At 50.2% G+C, this 26040-nt stretch overlaps 1 long non-coding RNA gene across 4 annotated transcripts in view; it reads left to right on the forward strand.

Annotated features, from left to right (window-relative positions):
* The first annotated feature begins 3048 nt into the window (after window positions 1-3048).
* The window catches only part of LOC147363573 (uncharacterized), a 61826-nt gene continuing 38834 nt past the window's right edge, over window positions 3049-26040 (forward strand). For 2 of the 4 annotated variants that reach the window (XR_015135966.1, XR_015135967.1), the window contains exons 1-2: window positions 3049-3719; window positions 4457-6452. This is a non-coding gene — a long non-coding RNA (uncharacterized LOC147363573). Of the gene's footprint in view, window positions 3720-4456; window positions 6453-9026; window positions 10554-26040 lie in introns of those variants that run through there. The other 2 variants (XR_015135969.1, XR_015135968.1) reach the window with 2 other exon arrangements.

Consider the following 26040-nt stretch of genomic DNA (forward strand, 5'->3'; position numbering starts at 1 on the left):
GTAACATAAACACCTCAGCACACAGCATCCACCTTTCGGGGAGGGCTGCTGGAGGCACTGGAAGGGCTAGCCAGCCCTGGAGCTGGGTGGGGGCCACTGGGGCAGTGTGCCAGGTTGGCACAGAGTCCCAGATTCCCCAGCCTGAGCTTCACTCACTGGCTTTGTAACCACTTCTCCCAGCTCCTTATTTAAAGAACAACCCACTTTTCACTTCCAACGGAGGGTGACTGGACAGGCTTCCCCTATCATGTAAGTTAGCTGAAACCCTCCCTTTCTTCTTCTAATCTCCTGACTTTGATGGCCCAGAGCATCTTCAAGGACCTGGGGAGGCAGGCAGTGATCCTTGAGTAGAACTGGGCATGGGGGTGGGGACCAGACTCTGTCACTCGGCAGGGTAGGAAGGTCCCTTCTGTGCAGGCTCTCTTGTTCTTTGGCCTGAGGCGGGGGTAACTGTGGTTGCTTGGTGAGCTGCTTGGATGGTTCTCAGCTACCCTGGGCTGCCCACCCTCCTCCTTACTCCCCCACAGCTGTCCCATCCCAGGCCCTCATTGGGCCCTGTGGTGGCTTCTCTGGGACTCATTCAAAGCCACGGCTGACCTGCCTCCCCGCCAGGGTAAAAATAGATGTTTCCACCAAGGCCACCTCCGCAACCTCAACTTTCTCCCACTTGAGTTCCTGCCAGCGCTCGCTCTGCAGAGCACGAATCTGAGAGTTGAGCCTGGCCTCGGGACCCCGCGGAGGAGCCCAGCTGCTGTGGAGGTGGTGACCCTGTGTGTTGCTTCGCCTGGCCCAGGGCCTACCCTGCTCACCTCCAGGCATCTTTCGCTTCTCATCGGCCTTCTGCCTGTCTGGCCTCTCAGTCGTCGGCCCCTTGCCTTGTCGGATGAGAGGCATCGTCTCTCCCTTACAGGGCCAGCCTCACTGGCAAGGTGACCTGTGCCCTGGGCCCCGTGCTGAGAAGAACCCCAAGCTTGGTTTAGTTTTCTGCTATCACTGCCTTGAAATTCCTAAATAAGTTTCAAATAAGGGGCTGCGCTGGTGGCTCAGTGGCAATGCAGGAGACACAGGAGATGCAGGTTCAATCCTTGGGTTGGGAAGATTCCCTGGAGGAGCGCATGGCAACCCAGCTCCAGTGTTCTTGCCTGGAGAATCCCATGGACGGAGGAACCTGGTGGGCTGCAGTCCATGGGGTCGCTAAGAGTTGGACATGACTGAGCGACTTCACTTTCACTTTTCATTTTCATGCATTGGAGAAGGAAATGGCAACCCACTCCGGTGTTCTTGCTTGGAGAATCCCAGGGACAGGGGAGCCTGGTGGGCTGCCGTCTGTGGGGTCGCACAGAGTCAGACACGACTGAAGTGACTTAGCAGCAGCAGGGTCTGGAGCACACAATAAATAAGGAGCCCTTCATTTTAATTTTGTACTGGGCCCTGTGAATTATGTGGCCAGGCCTGTTCCTTTAGGAGACGCACTCCGATAGGGGAGCCATGGGAGAGTTCCTTCCCCATGAAAAAGGAGGCTTCCTGGAGGAGGTGACCCACTCGAGGGGTTGGGTTTACAGGGGTTCTGAGAAAGCCTCTGTCTGCCCACCAGAGCACCACTCCTTTGGGGGTGCACACTGCCCTCTAAGGCTCCTGGTTTAAAGTGACCCCAGGAGTCACCCAGAGGAGAGGCTTTTCTGAACAGTGTCGGGCTCCCCTGGTCCTCTGAGGAGTAAGCAGGCCCCCTGAGCAGAGACAAATGGCAGAGAAGGTGAGCCCTGGAATCTGTCCCCTCCATGTGAAGTCGACACTCTGCCCTGGAGACCGCTCCCTGCATGGAGAGCCTGGGGCTGGGATGCTGGCTTGCCTCTTGCTTCCTCCTTTGGAATGGCAAGGGCACCTGGACCAGAGGCAGCCGGGACTTGGGAAGTTCTCACGGTCTTCTCAGCACACAGAATCCCGGCCTTCTGTGTGGCTGGGGCATGAAACTCTGAGTTCTCAGCGGGGTCTCTGGGATCCTGGAGGACCCTCTCAGTGGGGTGACAAGTAGACTCTTCCACCAGGAATGTAGGAGGGAGGGGGCTGTTGAGAAGGGAGGATAAAGAGATAGTGGGGAGAGGGCTTTGAGGGATAAGGGCAAGGGCTGGGCACAGATGCTTTTCCTTCTACAAAATAACTGTGTTGACCCAGGTGAGGTGGTAGGGGCCTCAGCTGTGGGGTCCACCCAGGCCTGCCTGCCCAGCAGACAGTGACCTTTAACCAGGCACCACAGGCATGGCCCCTGCCATGCTCAGGACCTGATCCCCTAGGTGTGCCGTGCACACGTGCAGCGAATGTTGGAGAGAATATTGGGAGAACTCAGTTCAGTCTACTTCTGGGCTAGGGGAAAGCCCAGCGTCTCTCCTGTGAGTCTCTACTGTGAGTCTCCTTTACTATTCACACACAACACTTCTAATACTTCTAGTCACCAAATGCGTAGAGGCTTCGCCTACACCAAGCACCGGTCTGCAGGCGGAAGTCCTGTAATTTCATTCAATTTTGATACTATCTACCTGGTTCAGTGGGTAAAGAATCCACCTGCAAGGCAGGAGACACAGGAGACAGAGTTCTGATCCCTGGATCAGGAAGATCCCCTGGAGGAGGGCCTGACCACCTACTCCAGTATTCTTGCCTCGAGAATCCCATGGACAGAGGAGCCTAGCAGGCTACAGTCCATGGGGTTGAAAACAGTCGGACATGCCTGAGCGACTGAACACATCACATATCACAGCGCATCTCCCTGGAGACAGTGTCACATTCCACAGATTAAGGACTCAGTCCCACAAGACTATTCCCACCCCACTTTAGATGCCAATTATAAGTAGTAGGTCTCCAGGTTACCCACAACTTCTGTTCACCTTGGCTACAAATTGGAGATTCCCATGATACCCCTCCTCAGGTTGGAGGTTAATTTGCTAGGGTAGCTCACAGAACTCAGGGAAATATTTTCTTATATTGACCAGTTTCTTAAAGGACATTATAAAGGATACAGATGAATAGTTGGAAGAAGAGATACTTAGAGTGAGGTCTGGGAGGGTATAGGAGTAGGTCCTCATGCAGTTGAGGGGTGACATCCTTTCTGTATGTAGTTTTGCTTGCGAACTTGGGAGCCCTCCAAGCCCTATACTGTGGGGCTGTATGGAGGCTTCCCTGTGTAGGCATGCTCACTTGTTAACTCCGTCGCCAGCCCCTTTTCTCTTTGTGGAAGATGAGAGATGGGGCTGAAAATTCCAAGCTTCTGATCACGGTTTGGTCTTTCCGGTGATCAGCCCCATCCAGAAGGCATTCAGGAGCTCACTCAGAGTTTCCTCATTAGAACAAAAGATGCAGCTAGTGCTCTAATCATTTAAGAATTTACAAGGGTTTCAGGAGCTCTAGGCCAGGAACTGGGGGCAGAAACCAGTGTATATTTTCTATTATCTCACAGACAGTGTGTGCCATGAGTTTTTACGTGCCCACAGTGGCTGAGTGGTGGGATATATGTCCCTAAACACACGGTTTCTTGGATCGGGGGAAACAGAGAAGAGCAGCAGGAAGAGCAGCCTTCCTATACTCTCTGTTCTTCTCTGATCCTTTGAATTAGGTCAGACAGCAGGAGGTAATGCAGTCAGACACCAAGAACTGGATGGCCCCAGGCACCGATACATCCTGTACCAATGAGCCAGCACTTGGGGAGTTTCTCCTTCCTGGGGGTCAAGGTCAGCCTGCATATGAAGCTGTGGACATGTGTGGACTCTGCCTCAGCCCACACATGAAGCTGGATGGATCCAGCAGTAGCCTCCTCCCTGTAGCTACTCCTACAGAAGTAGCTCTGCCCTGTCCCCTCCCTACCACCTAGGCTGCCACCTGCAGAGTCAGCTCAACCCCCTCCCAGAAGCGCCCCAACAGCTGAGTAAAGCAGTTCCTGGGCACCTTTCAGCCCCAGCACTTCAGATCCTATCATGTAGGGGAGACAGCACCCCCACTCCTAGCTCCTCCAGTCCAACCCCTCCGGAGGCCAGAGATGGCAAGGAAGTTGCCTAAGTCTGCGCAGCCCAGCAGGGGAGAGCAGAGCACGGGGCTCCTCGCTGTCTCCCAGGCTGCCGGCTGCATGAGCACTGTCCTGTCATTCACTCACTCACTCAGTCAATGAGGATTTACTGAGTGCATGCTGGGCACAAGAACTTGTGCGAGGAGGGCAGAAAAAAGAGACTGATCTGCCCTCGGGGAGGCAGACGCAGGGCTCTGGGTGGGCAAACATCCCTGTGCCCTGCAGGGTGGCTTCGGTGCCCTGGTGCGGTGGGTCCTCCCAGAGGTAGAGTTCCCTTGGGTGCTTTGGGGGAGAGACTCCTGGCCCAGGGCTTGTGGCAGGTGGAGGATGGGGTGAGGCGGGAGCTGAGACCGAGGGCTGGGACGTCTTGGGATGCAAGGGACTCACTGCCCCAATTTCCCCTAGGTCTGCCCCCATCAGGACTGTGACTCTTTCCTCTGTTTGACCTGGCCTCTCACCTTTGGACCACGGCCGCTCAGCCACCTCCTTTGCTGCCCCTCGTGCCTCCCGAGGAAGCATCCCCTCTCTTCGCCAGGCTCTCCCCCTTCTCCCTCCCCTCCCTGTCACCTCCATCCCAGAAAGAAGCCTTCACTTTCTCCACCAGCCTCTCTCCCCTCAACCCCCAGCAGCTGTGGGGGAAATTGGGCCATTTGAAGAATAAAGGACAAGGCAGGAGGGAGGAAACTCCCATCCCAGGGCCCGGTCCACAGCTGGGGTGAAAGCCTGTTCCTCGTTAACACCCTGACTCAGGGACCAGGACTGGGGTGTCGTGTCTCCTCCGCCTCCCGCGGGCCGGGAGGTGAAAAGCATGCTGGGAGGTGGTAGCCAGAGTTATTGGGAGCAGATGGGAAGGGATGGTGGAGGGGCAGGGCCGTGGGGGAGGGAGGGGCAACATAGGGGTGGGAGGAAACCGAAAAGACCCTTACCCAGACCACTGGGGTCCTGAGCCAGTTATCTGGACGTTCTCCACGGGATATTCCTTGGTCCAGGTGACAGGTATATCCAGATTTGAGGGATGGAGAGGCTTCAGAAAGGTCAATGCTAAGGCCATGTCTGTTTGGTATGGACCCTGGGGACCCACATCACCTGACCCTCTCCTGAGTCCCTCTGGGGTCTGAGGATCTGTGTCCAGGGGCCCTGACAGGGGTGGGGTGAGAGGTGGGAGCATGTGTTACATGTAGACTGTGCTTGAGGAAGCCGGGGGCTGCTGGACTGGGAGCAGGAGGCTGGGCCCAGCGGCAGCTGACAGGAATGAGGTGGAGTCAGTCGAGGGGAAGTTCTCAAGAGCATTGAGGGCCAATGAGCCACGTTCCAAAGGTTGACTGTGATGCAGACAGGGATGCTGGTGTGGTGCTGGTTGCAGTGCTGACAGAGGCGGTGTGGTGGTGGCGATGGGGCCGTGAATGTGGAGCCTGATGTCCTCTGTGCCCAGTGACTCCACTCAGTTGCCCGCCTGCTTTTATGGGAGCCACTTGGTGAAACGTCCCTTTCTGTTTGGTAAGACCCCGCCCTCTCATCTCCAGTCCTTGGAAACACCTTGGTCTTAGCTGAGCTGAGTCCTGGTCTTCATCCCTAACCGCCTCTGCAGCCCCCAGCCCTCGGCCCAGAGCTGAGTCTGCAGAGAAGAGTGGAAGGTGCTGAGTCCCAACCACTTAAGAATCCAAGCGGTTTAGGGTCTGGAGGAAGAGGTGGGGCCAGGGAGGGTGAGTCAGGACTGCAGTTGTGGACGCCCTTGGCCCCTGTCCTTAGGCACTCCTCCTCCTCAGCCAGGCCAGGCAGGCCCCCAGGCCTGCACTTCCTGCCTCGCATGGCTTGGGCCCAGATTCCTCCTCCGATATTTTAATTAGATCCCATGCTCATTAGCTGCCCAAATGCCTTCCAGACACCCTGCAGCTGCTCTGGCCCTCCCCACACCTGCCCATCCAGCTGGGCCTCCCCCACACCTGAAAGACATCGGGGCTTAGAACTCCAGCCCCTCCCTGGGGCCTCCAACAGCCAGGACCAGGAAAGGAGAAGCAGGCTCTTCAGCTGAGGGAGGGTGGGAGGCCACAGGAGGGGCCTTGCTCTGCAGGGACGCCTGGGAGGTGAGTTGTGGCACAGCCCAGGAGATAGGACATTGGATGCCCCATCTACCAATACCAGAGAGCCTGGGCTCTGGTCCTCTGCCACCTCACTGAGCCTAGGTCCTTCCCTCCTGGGCCCCCTCGAGAGGACTGATCAGCACCCAGGTGTTAGCCTTCTGTACAAGTGTAGTGGCCAAGAAGGGTGTGTGAGGGAGAAAGCTAGCCCAGAAAGGGGGCTTCGGGGAGCTGGACTTTGATCTCAGCAGACTTCCTTGTAGGATTTGCCAGTCCAAATCATCGCTCAATGAGTGGCAGAAAGGGTCATATCCCAGATCGTGGTAAGTGGCCCAGGCTTGAACTCGGATTCACCCCTTGCAGTGATTCTCCTTTCTGGTCTATTGATTTCTACCAGCTCCAGGGACTCAAGCCACATAGACACAAATGAATTCATTAAACATTTGTTCATATACACTCACGAGGAGACAGACACTGCTGTAAGAACTCTAAATTCTAACTCACTTAATCTTGCAATAACGCTATGAGATAGAAATTATTTTTTATCCCCATTTAACAGAGCAGTTGTGGAGAAGGCGATGGCATCCCATTCCAGTACTCTTGCCTGGAAAATCCCATGGACGGAGGAGCCTGGTAGGCTGCAGTCCATGGGGTCCCGAAGAGTTGGACACAACTGAGCGACTTCCCTTTCACTTTTCACTTTCATGCACTGGAGAAGGAAATGGCAACCCACTCCAGTGTTCTTGCCTGGAGAATCCCAGGGACGGGGGAGCCTGGTGGGCTGCCGTCTATAGGGTTGCACAGGGTCTGACACGACTGAAGCAACTTAGCAGCAGCAGCAGGAGTAACAGAGCAGTTGAACGGCTTGTTCAAATTCATGCAGGTTGTAAGAGGCCTATGGCGACGAGACTCTAGTCCCTGAAGCCTTTGTTCTCAGCCCCTGGGCTCTGCAGCCTCTCTAGAACAGAACATGTGTGGTGTTGCCTGGTGAGGGACAGTGGTGGCCCTACTTAAATCTTCCCTCCAGTAACCAGTAGGTTCTGGAACTGCTGCTACCCCAGGAGAGATGGAAGATTTTGATTGTGTGGCCAGGGGCAGACAAGTTAGTTCCTGGCCTCCTGACTTGTTTTGTGTCCTGTGAGATGGGAAAGCCATCCTTAGCTTGTAGCATTGCCTTGAGCATTCAACAGAGTGGCAGAGGCACTCCCGCCCTGCCCTGTCTGCTCTGTGATCATTTGGATCCTGCCTGGAGTGGCGGGGAATGAAAGTATAAGTTGTTGCTCAGCACCTCTGCTCCCAAGCTGGGTTTGGATGGGAGTGATGGTGAGAGGGTGGCCCTCAGCACTCTTCTGTTCCCCTAAGACACTTTGAAGAGCCTTAGGACTCCCCAGACCTCAGAATCATTGCCCTAAAGGGGCCAACTGACTACCTTTTGGAGGGCCAGCTGGTGCCCTGTTTGGAGGCCTAGCCCGTCCCTCTGGAGTTTGCCTTGAGGCTTTCTCCCTCCCCTCACGTGATGACGATTCTGGGCTGAATGAGCTGGTCTGGGAGGATGCATGGAAATGAGCATGCTGAGCCAGGGCTCACTTACGCAGATCGGGAGAAAGCCTGCCTGCCCAGCAGCCATCCTAGCCATGTGTGTGTGTGTGTGTGTGTGTGTGTCTTTAGTGCCTTAACTAGTTTTTCCATCCACCCTTCACTCCTCATCGTCAGTTTCCCCAGCAGCAGTCTGGAAGGCGCTGGTTGCCAGGACCAGTTCTAAATGTCAAGGCCTGGAAAATCCAACCAGCCCCTGGGCCCAGCATCCCCACCCCAGGTGGCAAGGTCATGGGGACTGGCATGGGGAGAGAATGATGAAGCTAGCAGCCCCTACCCTACTGCACGTACCACCTCTACAGAATTATTGTGCTACTGGCTGGGATCCTGGGCCTCCCAGATCCAGGCTCCTCCCTGGCCTGGACCAGGCGATGGCTTCCTACACCTGCACCAAGAAAGACCTTGTCATGGCCCGGCTGCTCAAGGTCTACAGTGGCCCTCACTGCCCGGCTGGTCCGATAGTAGGTCCTCAACTTAGTACTTAATTTCCTGCCATCAACAGTTCTCTTCAATTTGGTTGCTGGTTACTTCAAACATGACCACTCCATGCCCCCTTCTAGAATCCACCTTGTCCGAGAAATTTTCTTTGATCAAGGACTACTTTTCTTACTACCTGGTCTTAGGCTTCCAAGTGGCTCAGTGGGTAAAGAACTTTCCTTCAATGCAGGAGGCGTGGGTTCTATCCCTGGATTGGGAAGATCTCCTGGAGGAGGGCATGGTAACCTACTACAACATTCCTGCCTGGCGAGTTCCGTGGGCAGAGGAGCCTGCTGGGCTACACTCCATGGGGTCACACAGGGTCGGACACGCCTGAGGTGACTGAGCACACACGCAGTCTTGTGCTTAGGGAGAGACCCATTCGTCATGAGGGGGGAATCAAACCAGGCACATTGATGGCAGCCTCCTCAAATGGGGTCTTGTCTGCCCACTCAGTCAGAACTGAGTTTGAATTTCGTGTGCTCAGTTCTGCCCAGCTGTATGACTTTGGGCTACTCACTTTCATGCTCTTGGACTATAGTTTCTTAACCTTTAAAATGGGAATCATAGTCCATTTCCTGTCTACATGAAACTCATAATTCTCCTTGAAGATCAGGGGAATGAAGAACACAACTCACATCCTGCATTCCTAAGATGAGTTCCATGCCGCCTTGTAGGAGGATGTACTGGTTTGCTCAGAGTACCACAGACTGGGCAGCTGAAAGAACTAATATGTATTTTCTCAAAGTTCCGGAGGCGCGGAGTCCAAGACCAAGATGCTGTTAGGATTGGCTTCTGATTCGACCTTTCTTTCTGGCCTGCAGGCGGCCACCTTCTCACCGTCCTCATGTGGCCCTTCCTGTGTGCAGCCAGCTGGAGAGAAAGACAGAGCGCGTGTCTTCCCCTTCTTTTAAGAACATCAGTCCTGCAGGATAACAGCTCCGTTCTTATGACCTCATTTAGCCATAGTGATCTACTGAAAGGCCCTATCTCCAAATACAGTCACACTGGGGGTTAGGCGAGTTACAACAGAGAAGTTTTGTAGTGACATAATTCAGTCCATAACAACCGGTTAAGAAAAAGTTTCAATGTTGAGTAAGTTTGGGAACTTAAATGAATTAAATAGGGTTCTTGACTGAAGGTCTTCTCACAGGCTTTCACTGTGAACAGAACTCTCCAAGATGAGACTGTGTTTCCCCAACACATGTGACCTCAAAACTCATTTTTGATTGATTTTGCCAAGCTAGGGTTTTTAGGAGCTGTATTTGCTATCCTCTGTTCTAGTCAATTGTTGCATAGTTTTTCTAACTTGAGTACCCATGGGGAAGGAAGTCGGAGAAGGCAATGGCACCCCACTCCAGTACTCTTGCCTGGAAAATCCCATGGATGGAGGAGCCTGGTGGGCTACAGTCCATGGGGTCACTAAGAGTCGGACACGACTGAGCGACTTCACTTTCACTCTTCACTTTCATGCATTGGAGAAGGAAATGACAACCCACTCCAGTGTTCTTGCCTGGAGAATCCCAGGGACGGGGAAGCCTGGTGGGCTGCCGTCTATGGGGGTCACACAGAGTCGGACACGACTGAAGCGACTTAGCAGCAGCAGCAGCAGCAGGGGAAGGAAGTTCAGCATTATTTACTGTTCACCTAGAGAACAACAACCAGACAGCTTTCCTGGTGATTTTGCATCTCCAGCGAGTAATTCCAGTTTGTGATATTGCTGAGCTCACCTGTTAGAGTGCTGCATGAGGTCTCTCAAATCTACAAATTTCTTCCTTCTTTCATTTTTTGGGAGGCTCAGACTGGCAGCTGAATCTGCACGTGGTTCCAAGATCACACTAGGTCCCTGGAAGGCAGCTCTTTGCCATCATATGCCATCAGGCCTTTGCAACATTTCTGTTATAGCCTTGTTTGGAGGCTGAGCGGTGGACAGCTCTCAGTGGGATAACCCTCTTCCCCTTTCACTCTGCATGCACCAAACTCCTTGCCTTTTTGCTGAAACGGGTGCTGTCCAGGAAGTTGTAGTCTGGAGCCTTTTACTCCCAGATCCGAGGACTGTCATGGCATCATGTTGGGAGCTTGTTAGAAACGTAGCATCTCAGGACCCATTGCAGACCTATTGAACCAGAATCTGCATTTAGCAAGCTCCCAGGTGATTTATAGGCAGGCTTATTAAGGTTTCAAAAGTACCAGTCTGGAACAGTGATTTTTCAGAAACACAGGTGGTGACTATAGTGGTTTGTGAAGATATTGCCATGACTTGCAATCACCATTAAAAAAAAGAGTAGAATTGAAAATATAGGATACCCTAAGCAAGTATTTTTTGGGGGTAAACTTTGGGTCGTGACATAAAATATGTGTCACTATCAAAAAGTTTGAAGACAATGGTCTAGAGGCAATCAAGGTAGTGAGACAGGGGACTGGCTCTGGTGACCTCTGCTGGCCCCACCCACCCCTCCCCACCTGGCCTTTCCAGCTGTACTGGCTGCCTAAGGGTTTCCTGCCACCAACCACATAGACCTTGTCACCACACCCTGTGGCCCAGTGCCTGGGTTTTGGGGTGTGGTGGGGGAGAGCTGGAACCCAAAAGAGTGACTTTTAAAATAGGTTCTTCCCCAGATTTATTTTCCCCTGGCTCCTTCTCCCCCTTCCTTTTCCAGCTCCTTGCCTTGTCCTCCTTCTCCCTCTCCTGTTCCGAGATGGAAGGCGAAGCCAAATCCCGCTCATCAGAGAGTCTCCTCCTGCCACACGATACATTTCTCCTTCCCAAGGCCCCTCACCCCATGCTGAGGAGTCAAAATCCCACCTCTGGCAGTCGGCCACCAGCCCCAAGTCTGCGAGAAAATTTATCTGATCTTTGAACTTAGCACTTCCCTGGAGATAAACCTGGGCAACTGCTAAAGGTATCAGAGCTGCTGCAGAGTCTGAGAGTCAGGCATTCGAAGGTGAGCAGGGCGGGGAGAGGGCAGGAGGCCCTGGAGCAGAGATGTTGGGAGTCAGAGGGACTATCTACGAGCCCTTTCTCCCTCCCTTCATCCTCAGATTCTGGCCCATGGCCAAAATGGAATGTCTGAAAATCTACCAAGAGATCTTCTCTTTGGAAGTCCTTCACCATCACCACCTCCATCATCACTTTTATAGGCGACATAGGGTGATCCCATGTCTCCATATGCCTGGAATATTGGGGTTTGCATATTAATAGGCCCTTGTTTGACTATTAAGAGTGTTCCAATATGGATTTTAAATTATCTCGTCAATTGTTCTGGTCTATGTAGGAAAACTAAAGAAAACTTTACCAAAGGTCATAAAGATGATCAGCAGTTCATCTGGGGCTTGATGCAAATTATATGCTCCTCCCCAGATGCCTCATGCTCTTCCTAGGATGCCTCACTTCCTGCTTCTCACTCCACCTGATGGGAAGGAGAGTGTAGATTGGTGTGTGAACTTGTGTGTTGGGATCCTAAACTCCTTACAGGCCTTGAGAGCTGGTTAGAGTGACCTCATTCACCCTCTAACAATCTTAGCTAGCTGCAGGGTGCAGTAGAACCGAGAGAAATTTCTGAAGCCTCAAATTCTTCTTCATGGATGGATGGAGTTGAGACGGAAGCTGAAGTATTACCCAGGGGTGAAGGATCTTTCCTCAGGCTGCTTTTTGATTTTTCCCTTCAGGCTTGCTCAGGTGGAAGGTGGAAAGGTGAACTTTCTGAGAGTGTTCCCTCTTCCTGTTCTCTGCAAGGGTGTGCGTGGAGAGGGGAGTCGGGCAGGTGGACCTGGGAGTTAGTGGCTGGGGAGGAGGCAGGGGCTAGTGCTTTGTATGCTGAGGGACCTGGGGTCTGGAAACAGGGTTTGGGGATAGAGGGACAGCATTAGCTGTGGGTGATATGTTCTGGCAGTAACAGCCCATGAGCTTGGACTAGTTGGGGGAACAACTTAGAGGCATAAGCCTACCCAAAGGCTCCTGTTTTCCTTGTTCCTCCAAACCACCCATGGGAATTGAACTTTTGACAGGTTCCTGGGTGTGTCAAGGCTACTGGCCACAGACTCAGAGGGCTTGAAATCTTGTCCCACTGAATGCAAACCCTTGAGATTTGCTGGGGATCTGCCGTATCTAGTCCAAGGATTGTGCAGGAAACAGGTGAGCACATTGCTAGTCGAGGGTGGAAGAGCCACATATTCTCAAAAACATACACATATACAAAAGCACATATGTAGACAAAACCCATAAGTAACACATTCACAATACTCACTTAACCCATGCACACCCATATGCATACCAAACACACATACTCACTCCTAGACACCTCTCATGTGCTCATTCATATTCATGTATATGTACACATGTACAAACATGCACGATAACACACATTCATATACACGTGTATGTACAGCCACATGTATACATACATACAGGTAGGCACACAGCTGCATAGGGGGTGCTCACATGTGCATTGTCCCCTGGCCATGGGGAACGGTTCACTGCCACGAAAGAGGGAAGGTTCAGAGCTCTCAGAATAGGAGCTGTGTGCATGGAGAACATCATGGTTCTTAGGTACTTGAGGCTCAGGAACACTGAGGACGGATGAGCGAGTGGGATTTGGAGTATAGGTGCAGCAGATGGAATGGGGAGATGTCATAACCAAAATGCCCTCAACCAGGCTCCCACCTCATTGTCCACACAGTGTCCCAAGGGATGAACTTCTCCTTGCCCCTTCTGTCCCATATCCCATCCTGACTCACTGGAAGAGAATGACTGGATTACATACAAATAGAAACCCAGATCAAATTGACATCAGACTTCTCCCCAGCAATGATGTATGCAAGGAGACAGTGAAATACTTTTATTCAAGTAATGTTGATTTACAATGTTGTGTCAATCTGTGCTGTACAGCAAAGTGCCTCAGTTATACATACACACATTCTCTTTAATATTCTTTTCTATTGTGGTTTATCATAGGATAAACTCAAATCATAGATACTATGTATTCATATCATAGAATACTGAGTACAGTTTCCTGTGCTATATAGTAGGACCTTGTTGTTTATCCATGTCTAAATGTAATACTTTGCATCTACTAACCTCGAGCTCCCAGTCTACCCCTCTCTCTTAGCCCTCCCCCTTGGTAATCACAAGTCTGTTCCCTATGAGGCTGTTTCGGTTTATAAAACAGGTTCATTTTTGCCATATTTTACATTCCATATATGTGATATCATACGGTATTTGTCTTTCTCTTTCTGACTTAATTCACTTAGTAATGATAAGTCTAATTGCATCCATGTTGCTGCAAATGGCATTATTTTATTCTTTTTTATGGCTGAGTAGTATTCCATTGTGTGTGTGTATATATATATATATATATATATATACATACACACACCACATCTTGTTTATCCATTCATCTGTTAATGAACATTTAGTTTGTTTCCATGTTTTGGCTACTGTGAACAGTGCTTCTGTGAATATAGGGGTACATGTATCATTTTGAATTATAGTTTTATCTGGGCATATTCCTAGTAAACTGTGGAAAATTCTGAAAGAGATGGGAATACCAGACCACCTGACCTGCCTCTTGAGAAACCTGTACGCAGGTCAGGAAGCAACAGTTAGAACTGGACGTGGAACAACAGACTGGTTCCAAATAGGAAAAGGAGTACATCAAGGCTGTGTATTGTCACCCTGCTTATTTACCTTATATGCAGAGTACATCATGAGAAATGGTGGGCTGGAGGAACCACAAGCTGGAATCAAGATTGCTGGGAGAAATATCAATAACCTCAGATATGCAGATGACACCACCCTTATAGCAGAAAGTGAAGAATAAAGAGCCTCTTGATGAGAGTGAAAGAGGAGAGTGAAAAAGTTGGCTTAAAGCTCAACATTCAGAAAACGAAGATCATGGCATCTGGTCCCATCACTTCATGGCAAATAGATGGGGAAACAGTGGAAACAGTGGCTGACTTTATTTTTCTGGGCTCCAAAATCACTGCAGATGGTGATTGCAGCCATGAAATTAAAAGATGCTTACTCCTTGGAAGGAAATTTATGACCAACCTAGACAGCATATTAAAAAGCAGAGACATTACTTTGTCGACAAAGGTCTGTCTAGTTAAGGCTATGGTTTTTCCAGTGGTCATGTATGGATGTGAGAGTTTGACTATAAAGAAAGCTGAGCGCAGAAGAATAGATGCTTTTGAACTGTAGTGTTGGAGAAGACTCTTGAGAGTCCCTTGGACTGCAAGGAGGTCCAACCAGTCCATCCTAAAGGAGATCAGTCCTGGGTGTTCATTGGCAGGACTGATTCTGAAGCTGAAACTCCATTACTTTGGCCACTTGATGTAAAGAGCTGACTCATTGGAAAAGACCCTGATGCTGGGAAAGATTGGGGGCAGGAGGAGAAGGGGACGACAGAGGATGAGATGGTTGGATGGCATTACTGACTTGATGAACATGGGTTTGGGTGAACTCCGGGAGCTGGTGATGGACAGGGGGGACTGGTGTGCTGTGGTTCATGGGGTCACAAAGAGTCGGACACGACTGAGCAACTGACTGATCTGAACTGATTCCCAGTAGTGGGCTTGCTGGATTGTATGGTAATTCTATTTTTAGTTTTCTGAGGAAACTCCATTCTGTTTTTCATAGTGGCTGTTATCAACTTACATTCCCACCAACAATGTAGGAGGGTTCCCTTTTCTCCACACCCTCTCCAGCATTTGTTATTTGTAGACTTTTTAAGGATGGCCATTCTGACTGGTATGAGACGGTACCTCGTTTTGAGTGCACTTCTCTAATAATTAGCAATGTTGAGCATCTTTTCATATGCCTACTGGTCCACTGTATGTTTTAAGTAATCTTTTCCCCCCCCTCACTGTGTGGCATGTGGGATCTTTGTTTTCTGACCAGGGAACAAACTTGTGACCAGCTGCAGTGGAAGTGTGGATTCTTAACCACTGAACCACCAGTGAAGTCCCAAAGACAGTGGAATTCCAAACTGGTTTCCACTGAATTTGTTGGGGGAAGCAAAACATAGCTCCTGTGTCTACTCTTAGAAAAAGAAGCTCCCCAGGGACCCTTTTAGAGGACATTTCCCATGAGGATCATATGTGTCAAAGCTGTTTGAAAATCTATGTGAACAGTCAGACTAGCCTACTCGGGCAGGTGGACTGGACATAGCAGGATTAGAGTAAGCAGAAAGGAGAAGAAGGCCTGTCTGGTGGGGAACTACAGGATAAGGTCCAAAGGCCATCAGGCATTCCAGAAAGTGCTTCTGAGCTGTCTTGCCTGGGAGCAGTCACTCAGGACCTGTTTGCTGCAAGGACTCTGAGTTTATATAGGACAGACCCTCCTCCTCCTGACCTGTCACTCAAGTACAGTCGGATGCTACACCTGTGAGGCTGTGCTATGGTTTGGTATATTCCACTAATGTTATTAATAGATCAAAGGTCAGTCAGTGGTCAGGGTCAGCATTGGTTTTGCAGCTGGGGTCAAGGCTAGTCTTAGGCCAGGGTCAGTTTGGTGGCCATTGTCCGAGGTTGGTCATGGCCAAGGCTGGAATCAGTATGAGTCAGTGTCAGGGTCAGTCTGTGGTCAGTGTGAGGTTACATTGATGTGACCAGAATTAGGGCTGAGTGTGACTGGGAAGCAATTTATCTTCAATGTAATTGATGTGGATGAGACTTGCAGGGAGTCCTGTGACCTCCCAAAGCCCCAGCTGTTGAAAGGTTGCCTGGCCCCTCCTCCAGTGGAGACATACACTGTCTCGACGTTGGTAGCTCTGAGTTCCCAAGTCTGTGGCGAGGCCTAGGGTGGGAACAGCATACCTGTCAATCCATGTGCTCCGCAGCTAGAAGGCCCCCGCTCCCTCACTGACAGCACTCCTGCTCATGGCCTCAGTCTGGGAGGTCTCATGGGGGCCATGCAGATGGTGGCCCTGACTGTGGAGCTTGGCATCTGGAGGCCAGGCTTTGACATGGAATGTGGCCCATGGCAAGGGCTCTTCATATGTGTCACAGCTGGTCATGGGCTTCGTGGGGCCTCCAGCAAGTCTGAGTGACAACCTTCATCCCATTCAGACCCATTCTTCATCTGCAAAAATAACCAGCGATCCCACTTAATTCTGCTACTATGCCCATGGAAAGGGGCAACAAGCAGTTTCTTTGCCCTGAGTTTATGCCTCTTTCAGTGTTTTGTCCTGGAAGCCGACCATTCCAGAAGGGAAGCAAGGAAAGGAAGGGGATAGGAAAGCTAGGAAATGGCCAGGCAGTTGGCAAACTTATTCTGTAAAGGACAAGATAGTAAATGTTTTAGGCTCTGTAGGCCATTAAGGCTCTGCTGCAACAATTCTACTCTGTTGTCCTGCAAAAGCAGCCACAGGCAATACATAAATGAATGTGTGTGGCTGTGTTCCAATAAAACTTTATTTTTCTTTTGATATTTTCTCAACTCTTTAAAAATATAAGGAACTGTTCTCAGCCTTTAGACTGTGCAAAAACAGGAAGTGGGCCATGGTTTGCCGACCCCTGTTTCAAGCCATTGGGATTGAGGTGGTCTGTTATGCAGCAATAGATAACTGGAATACTAACCCGGCCTTGTAGATGGTTCAGTGAAATTGATGTGAAATTGAGGCACAGGCACTGAGAAACTCCTTTGAATTCACAGCCAGTCAATGTGTACTTAGCACATTGGTGCGTAGCTCATTTACAGGAGGGTGGGTGGGTTGGAATGGTGAGATTAGAATGAAAAAGACTGGAGGAAAAAGAGCTGTTTGTTGCTTTCCAGCCGTGTTCAGGGAAGAGAGGCTCAGGAAACGGGGGAGGGCTCTCTTTTGTGGAGTTAAGATATTTTATTAGGCTTCCCCAGAGCACAGTAAACTTTCCCTCCAAGCCATTCCACACCCCTTTCTAGTTCCACATTCACAAGGCAATCATCTGAATAAGAATTTGTCTTCTTAGGCAGTCGAGTTGTTATTATTAACATTTATCCGGGTGCTTACTGTATTCCAAGTACTGTTCTAAGTTCTTTAGGTGCATTAACTCATTATCTTCACCATGATCAGTTATTACCCCAAATTTATAAATGAGGAAACTGAAATTCAGAGAGTTTAAATGTAGGGCTAGGACTTGAACTCAGGCAGCTTGGGTACTGACCCTGTGTACTTAACTATTCTGGTATTCTCTTCCTTATCCCAACCCTGGAAAAGGATGCCCTGGAGTGGAGGGCATATATTAGGCCTGAAGAAGGAACAGTCCCTGCTACAGAAGAATGAACTGACGTCTTGTTTGAACTCTGGCTTGTGTGAATTGAGTTAATGCACTGTGATTGTGGATTTTTCAGTTTTTTGGAAGTTCTGATAATTTTTACTTTGTATACTTTTGAGGCTATGTTATTATGTACACAGAGTTTAAACTTGCTATACCTTTCTGGTGAACTAAATCTTTTTTGATTGTGACCAGATTCTTGGTAATGCCTTTTTCTTAAAGTCTCTTTTTCGTTACTGCAGCTTTTCTTTGGTAAGCATCCTTAGGTTTTTGATATCTTATGTAAATATTTAATTAGATTAAAGTGTTATATTTTAAATAATATGATAGTGAAAAACTGATTAAAGTTATGATTGCAATTACATAAAATCTCATAGCTCGAGATTCCTTGGACTCCCCCAGCGATATAGATTTGGTCAGTGATTCCAGTGAACGACCTGTAATTGTTCTGTAAACTCTCAGTGATGGGTATCCTTGTCCTCTCTTTCTTCTCCCTTCTTCCTCCCCTCCCTCCCCTCTTCTTTTCCTTTCTTTTTCTTCTTCCCAGATCTGTTCTGCATCAAGCTAACTTTTGTATAATCCTGGGAGGCAGGATTATGTATGTGCTTGTGTGATTCCCAGGTGGTGCTAGTGGTAAAGAACCCCGCTGGCAATGCAGGAGACATAAGAGACGAAGGTTCTACCCCTGGGTTGGGAAAATGCCCCGAAGGAGGGCATGGCAACCCACTCCAGTACTCTTGCCTGGAGAATCCCATGGACAGAGGAGCCTGGAAGGCTACAGTCCACAGCGTAGCAAAGAGTCAGACAGGACTGAAGTGACTTGGTGTGCACTCGTGTGTGTGTGTGTACATGCACCTGTGCGAGGATGCTGGGGAAGAGAAAGTGAGAGGCCATTTTACTCTTAATTCACCCTGGAGAGTGCAATTCTTTATAATTCCAGTTTACTGTGGGAGAGGACTGTCCGAACTTGGGAAAGCCCTGGGCTTTCTATTCTCTTCTCCTCTTCCTGAGAGGTGTGAAAAATCACAGCTTGGTTTTGAGGCTTCGTCTTACAGATTGGCAAGTGCCTTCAGGGTTAAGGTGCTCCCTTACCTTTCTGAGCAATCTCCTCCTTCTAGATTTAGCCTGCTAATTTCCATTTCCGTATGATCTCTTCTATGCTCTAAAGATTATGCTTTTAAAAGTAATCCCCTGTCGCTTTCAATTGTTCTCAGTAAGAGGACTGAGTCAAATAACTTAGCCCACCAGTACCAGAAGCAGAAGTCAATTTGCTCCTTTTTGAAACTCTGCCTTCCCCTGGCTCACGTGGTACCACTCTTTCCCACCCAATTTCCCACCTGGCTCTGCTGCCCCTTTTCAGTCTACTATGGGCACAGGCCTAAAATGTCAGTGTTCCTTAGCAAAGAGCCCCTACATGTTGGCTTTATCTTCCCTCTACACGTTTCCCGGGGACTTCACGTATTTCCTTGACTTTACTGCCTGAGATACTCATGAACTGCAAACTGACGCCTCTAGGCCCACCTCCTCTCCTGTGCGCCACAACATATGCCTACTGGATATTCCTCTAATCTTTTGGAGACACCTCAAAATCATCATGTTGAAAGCTGAACTTCTCGTTGCCTCCCACATGGGGTCTTCAGGATAACCACTTCAAGGAAGAGCATCACTGCCCACTAGTTCTTCACTAGATACTCACTGGGGTAATTACCTAAGATCTCTAGTATCAAATTATACTTACCAAGCCTAGGAGTGAATACCAACATTTTGTGTGTCTATCTCCAAATCCATATGTTGAACTCCTAACACCAGTACCTCAGAATGTGACCTCATTTGGAAGTAGAATCCTTGCAATGTAATTAATTAGGGTAAGATGAGGTCTCTAGGGTGGGTTCTATTCCAATATGACTGATATCCTTAATAAAAAGGGGAAATCAGGGCAAAGACACACACATAGGGAGACTGTCTTGTGAAGATGAAAGCAGAGATGGAGGTGATGTTGCTACAATCCAAGGAAAGCTCCAAATTACCAGCAACCCACTATGGGAAAGCCATGGAACAGATTCTCTCTCATGCTCTCAGAATGAGAGTCAGCTCTGCTGACTCCTTGATCTCAGACTTTTAGCCTCCAGAACTGTGAGACAATCAATTTATATAGTAGAAGCCACTTAGTTTGTGTTTTTTGTTATAGCATCCCTAGAAAACTAATATGGCCATAGTTTTCTTTTTCATAAAGCAGTTAATCTTTTGAAAAAGTATAGATCAGATCATGTCCCTCCCCTGTTTAATTAAAAACCCTCCAGTGACTCCCCAGTTCACTTAGAATAAAATGGAAATGCGTCACCATGGCCTACAAGATCTGGGAACTGCCCAACCCTCCACCTCATTTTCTCCAAGCTTCTCCTCATTTACTACACCCCAGTTACACTGGTCTTTCTTCTGTTCCTCAAAAACTGCAAATTCTTTCCCACTCTGAGCCTTGACTTTTGAGTCTGTCCTCTGGAAAAGGCTTCAAAGAACATTTAATCTAAGGCAGGCCCTTTCCCAAAACCACTCTATTATTTACCCTGTTTTATTAGCGTCATAGTGTTTGCATGTGCTCTCAGTCATGTCTGACTCTCTGCGACCCCACGGACTGTAGTCTGTCAGGCTCCTCTGTCCATGGCATTTCCCAGGCAAGAATACTGGAGTGGGTTGCCATTTCCATCTCCAGGAGCTCTTCCCAACCCAGTGATCAAACCCACGTCTCAAGACCCTCCTGCATTGGCAGACAGATTCTTTACCTTGGAAGCCTATCATAGCGTTTGCCACTACCCAACAATGATCTTGAATTTGTTTATGTGTTTATTTTACATCATCCCTGTGTAGCTAGAATGTGAACCCTGAGAGAAGAAACCTGCTGTCTCACTTTCTGTATCCCCAGGGCTTAGCAAAGAACTTCCTGTGTTAGATGTTCATTGTGGAGCTGATAAGTGAATATGTGAATGAATGAACGAATGAGTAAATGTTTTACCTCTTTCTGTCTCTTCTTCCCACATCCAAGTATTTACCATGTCTTATGGTGTCTATTTCCTAAATACATCTCAGGACTTCCCAGCTTTCTCCACCCACTTCCCCCATTATCTAGGTTCAGGCTACAACCATTGCTCCCCTGGGCATCTGCTAGTGTCTCCTAATTGGTCTGCCCACATCCTGTCTAGGCTTCCCCTCTGTATCCACTCTATACTTTGGCCAAAGTACCCTTCTGATCTAGAAACAGATCAGGTTACCCCCTCTTACAACCCTTCAATGGCTCCCTATTGCCCTCAGGAGGATTTCCCTGAATGGGGTCCAAGGCATGATCTGGCCCCTTCTCCTTCCTCCAGCATCCTGTACCTCCTCTCTCTCTTCCCTTTATTCTCAGCACCAGCCATACCACCCATCTCCCATGCCCTCCTCTCACTCTGGGCCTTTACACATAGGATCCTTGTCTGGAATCCCTTGCTTCACTGCCTCCAAGGCCTCCAGAGGCCTTCCTGATCCCTGTCCCCACTGGCTCAGCTTCCTGCCAGCTTCTGTCATCACTTCCAGCACATACCTGACTGTGTGACTGTGAGCAGTTGCTGGAGCAGCTCTTGGGCCTCATTTACTCGTGGCCATGGTAATTGGCAGATGGTGGGCTCTTGGGCATCTTTGTGAAATGCAGGGCCAGTGCTCTGCATGGGGGCCCCAGAGTCGGCTGCACCGGGCCTGCATGACCAGCCCCTTCCCACACAGCTGTCACTGCCCCCACCCCCTTCCCCGCCTGCCCTATGGCTGCAGCCTGTGGACACTGAGGGCTTCCTCTTGGTGTGCTCCCTGCTGAGTTGCATGGAGTCCTTGGACCTGACACCCTCATCTCCTGAAGTGGGGAGTGTGGCATTGCTACCCCAAAACCACACTCGAGGCGCATTGCCCCAGCTTGGAAGGATGTTGAAGGAAGAGCAAGCAAAATGTGCCAAGGGTGCACCCATACCCTTGACAGAGAGAAAACTGATGAGCTTGTGGGACCTGAGACGTAGGCAGTGATACTTGGGGGTCCACAGCGTAGGAACAGGGACACGGATGTTCTTTTTGTTTCTCCTTTCCCTGATGACACATTCTGAGGATGATCAGAAGGAAAGCAATATGGTTTGGCCCTCTGCAGGCTTGGTGACTGCCGGACATGGAGGGGTTTTCAGGGGACAGCAGCGGCAGGGGCCGAGGTGAGACTCCTTCAGGGGGCTTACAGCGACATGTAAGGTGACGAGACTTATCCCCAATCCTGAGTGAGACACGGCCTGGGACCTCCCAGAATATCAGTGACACTGACAGGGGGGCAGGGGGGCCTCAGATCTGGCTTTGTGACCCTATTTACTATTATCAGTAACTCTTGAAAGGGGGGCACACTGACTCCCCCACATTCAGAGCTTAGAACCAAGATCCTGCTCCAGTGGAACAACTGAAGGGTGGAAGGACACTGTTAGGAGCAAAGAAACGTTTGCCCAAACTGTCACCCCTGCAAGCCCCTTGGCATCAACCTGGTGTCTGCTGGTCCAAAATTCTGCTCTAGGGGAACCCTGAGAGAAGGAGCAGCCATGGTTGCTTTTCTGAGGCCTCTGGACTCCAAAACTTTCCATATCTCTTGCTCCCATTTACACCCTGGCCTGAGTCTTCTGGAAGAAGAGGCTTCAGCATCAGTCCTGGAGCTGGCAGGGGCCTGGGGTCTTAGTCAGCTGGTTTGGGAAATGAGATATCCTTTGTTATCTGCCTCAGGGAATGGCTACTCCTCCCCATCAGAGTGGTAATTCCAGAAGATGCCAGCAGGGCCGCTGCTCTGGGTCCCCAGTTTATTTCCAATTTCTCCAGTGCCTTCAGCCCCATCACCATCAAGGTCCCTCCAGTCCCTCCCCGCCAGGCCTCTGGCTCTCACTTCCTTTGGGAAAAGGAGATCCAAGCCGATTTGGGAAACACTGCCTGCAGAGGAGGCTGGCCCCATGTCCAGGTCGGCAAGGCTATATTTAACTGGCTATATTTGCAGTCCCACTCACTTGTCCCAACCCTGGCCCCGCCTGCCACCCCTCTCCCCCCTCAGTAGCCTGTCCTGCACCATCCAGCCCCACGTCGCCCCTGCTCACCCTGCTCCAGCTGTGCAATTGTGGTCTGGGCCACAGGCTATTTTTTGCTTGGTGCCAAAGATTATTCAGTTATCAGGAATGTGTGTTTAAGTGGCCGTCTCCGGAACAAAGACTATAAATAGGAACTTGGGGTCAAGGCCTGGGCCCCAGTGTCCTCCTCTTTGTCCCAGTTCCTGTCCCAGCTCCTGGATTTTTCTTGGGGTGAACACCAGGAGGCCATGGTGAGGTTGTCTGGGGGAAAGGACCCCAGACTGGGAGGCCAGAGGTCCAGAACTGAATATTTCCTGACAGGCCAGTCTCCCAACCTCTCTGAGACTTGCTTTCTCCATCTGGGAAATGGGGAGATTCAGGTCCATTCCCTGCTTTACAAGCACAGGGTGAATCTCCATCCATCTATGGAGGAAAATCCAAGTTAGACAGATGGATGTCTGGGAGGAAATAGTTATCAATCAGTTTTTGTGAGAAGATAGAAGGGTCCTGGGGCTTCCTTGATGGCTCAGTGGTAAAGAATCTGCCTGCAACGCAGGAGACACAGGAGAGGAGGCTTTGATCCCTGGGTTGGGAAGATCCCCCGGAGAAGGAAATGGCTACCTACTTCAGTATTCTTGCCTTGGAAATCCCATGGACAGAGAAGCCTGGTGGGCTACAGTTCAAAGGGTCGCAAAGAGTTGGACATGACTGAGCGGCCAAGCAAGCAAGCAAATAGCAGAGTATTGAAAAGAAAAAGCAAGAAACAGTCTTGGGAGTAAATATATAGAAGTAGAGGGGAGGGAGACCCAGAATTTGCCTTTAGGGAACACTCTAAGGGTAGAGGCTGGGCCCACGCATGGTTCCAGGACAAAACATAAACAGACTAAAGTGGGCAAGTGGGGGCACAAATACTTGAGATGAGGCTAATTGCTCTCTGACAGAATGAGGGCTGATCCCCAAGGTGCCAGTTCTCCCAGACAATGGGTCCAGTTCAGAGGCCCTGGCCTAGGAAGTTTAGCTGGTGAGTGTGGGAGAAGGCACCTGGCCAAGAGGGCTGGGCTACCTCCTGGCAACCAGTGGCCTTCTTGTCCTGTTGAGAGCTGCCCTCTTTGACCTGGCTCTGGCAGCTCTGACTCCCCTTCACCCCAGTCAGTGTGGGCAGGGGCAAAGATGGGGCTCCACCAAAATGCGAGGCTGGAACCAGCCCCTGCAGGCTCCATGGAGGGGGTCAGCAAGGAAGGACACAATGCCATCTCTCCTCCTTAGCTACTCTATCTGTAAAATGGCAGAAATAATGCACAGCCTGCGTCCCTGGAGTTGGTAGTCATGAGAGTGACTAAAAGGAGATGGTTAATAAACGACAATGATATTCTGAGCAGAAGGGCGTTGTTGGATCTGAGTGGTGTCGCCTCATGATGTCACCAAACAGGCCAAGGCCCGCTGGTGCTCAGACTTGGACCTCCGTCTTTCCTTCACATGCGGCACTTTCATCTATCCTGGTTTCTTAGTGGTCTTTTCCCACACTTGCCCCACTTTGATAAATCTCAGGCCTAAATGACATCTGGAGCATGCTTATGGAGGCCCCTTCCTCCCTTCCTGCAGATCTCTGGCCCCGGCAGGCACTGAGCTCCTCTAATTCGGGGGGCGGGGGGCAGAACCTGTGCTGCATTCTGTCACCAGGGTGGGACTGTGTTGCCAGGCATGGCATTGCATCCATGGCTTCAGCTCTCCTTGTAGATCCATCAAAGAACATGACAGTCTCTTCTTTCTTATGTTGGCTCATTACATGTGCATTGTAATTAAATGTAATTGATTTCTGTATCTTTGTATGACTTTTCCTTTAAACTTGCACATAAGAAAACAAAATCTTTTGATAGACTGCAGCTGGCTTCTAAAAAAGTAGCTGTAGATGGGAGGAGGGAGGCACTCCCAGGTGGAGGTGGGGGTTGGGCAGGGGCTGCCTCCCAGGATTCACAGGGCTCTGCAGTGAGTAGAGTGGCAGGCTAGCCACCTGGCAGGATAGAGTTCTGGGTATGGCAAGCTCATGGAGTGTCTTCAGGACAGGCTCTTGTGGAGCCCTTGCTGGGTCATTGCCAAGTGTTCCCTTGCCTTTACCTTTGGGGGCTGTCCTAGCTTGGGTTGTGCTGAGTGTCCTAGGGGACCTCAGTCTGGCTCCATAGTTAACAAAACGTGACACCAAGGGGATTTTCCAGGAGGCCACTTAGTGTAGTATTCTGAGGAGGGAGGGCAAGCAGGAGATGCAGAGGGAATCAGAGAGAGGGCAAGCTTAGCCTAGTCAAGCCCTGATCCTCACCTCTCACTTATCTCCAGACCATGGCTGCTCCTCAGCTGGCTCAGCGGGTGCTTTGGGGATGGGAATGTGGACGCGTACTAGGCAGCCGCCAGGGTTCCATCGCACATACCCTGAATCAAAAGGGAGCCTTGAATATGTTTCTCTGAGGGCTCAGCTGCCACCTTCTCTCCTTACAACAAGACCAGAATGACTCTCTGCCCAAAGACTTCCTGAGATCATCACTGTGTAGCCCCCAGTTGGAAGAGTCCATCCCTTCACCTTTCCCAGGATGGATGCTGTCCACATTCTTTGGCTCATGGCTGCGACGTTGCAGTCTTTATTTTGATTGTCATTCTACCTTCTTTTATTTCATCTGTTCCTTTCAGTCCAAGCTGGTAGTGTCTCTGCTGGCATCACATTCTCAAGATCCTCTCTTGGGTGATCCAGCCTAGGCTTTCCTCTCCTCCTGTCAGGCCTGCAGCTTGAACCCTGCTGACCTTGACTGCCTGTTTTGGATAATAGATCTGTAACTCAGCCTTCTGCCCTCCCCTCCAGGAGCCTGGCCTAGAGACCCCTCTTCTTAAGAGAAGATGAGCTCCTCCCCAGGGCTAGTGACTGAGACACGTAGAAACGATGTTGGCCAGCACAGCCCACCTTGGAGATGCTGGAAGTCAGGGCCAAGATTCTAGACCTGAACCACACTGCCCACAGGCAACTCCACACTTTGTAGGCAGAGGCAGGACCCGGATGCTGGCCATTATGCTTACAACAGCCCTATAGGGTAGGCATTGCCATTACTGGTTTATGAATGAGGAACTTGAGGTTAGAGAGGAAACAGAGGCTTCACTGAGGTCACATAACTAGTAAAAAACAGTTTGCCCCTCCAGAACTACCCCTTCCTGCCAGAAGTACAAGGTGTCCTGCTGAGATGTCACTGTCTCTAGCCCCAGTACCATCCTTACACCCGGGAGAGAAAGACCCTGTCCTTGAAGTGCATTTCTTAAAACTTTTAGATCCTCTTCTGTGGTTAGGACAGACAAGGTCTGGCACTGCCATCTGAGTGGGGCAGCCTGAGTTTTAACCTGGACCTGTGTGGGCCCCAGGCCTTTCTCCTCCCTCAACTGCCCTCCAACCCTCTACCCTATGTGTGGGGTTGACCAGATGCTCCAATAAGCAATGCAACTTCTGCCT

Source organism: Bos grunniens, chromosome 11, assembly GCF_055505025.1.
Source record: "Bos grunniens cultivar Pamir isolate PY7600 chromosome 11, Bosgru_T2T1.0, whole genome shotgun sequence".
NCBI lineage: Eukaryota > Metazoa > Chordata > Mammalia > Artiodactyla > Bovidae > Bos > Bos grunniens.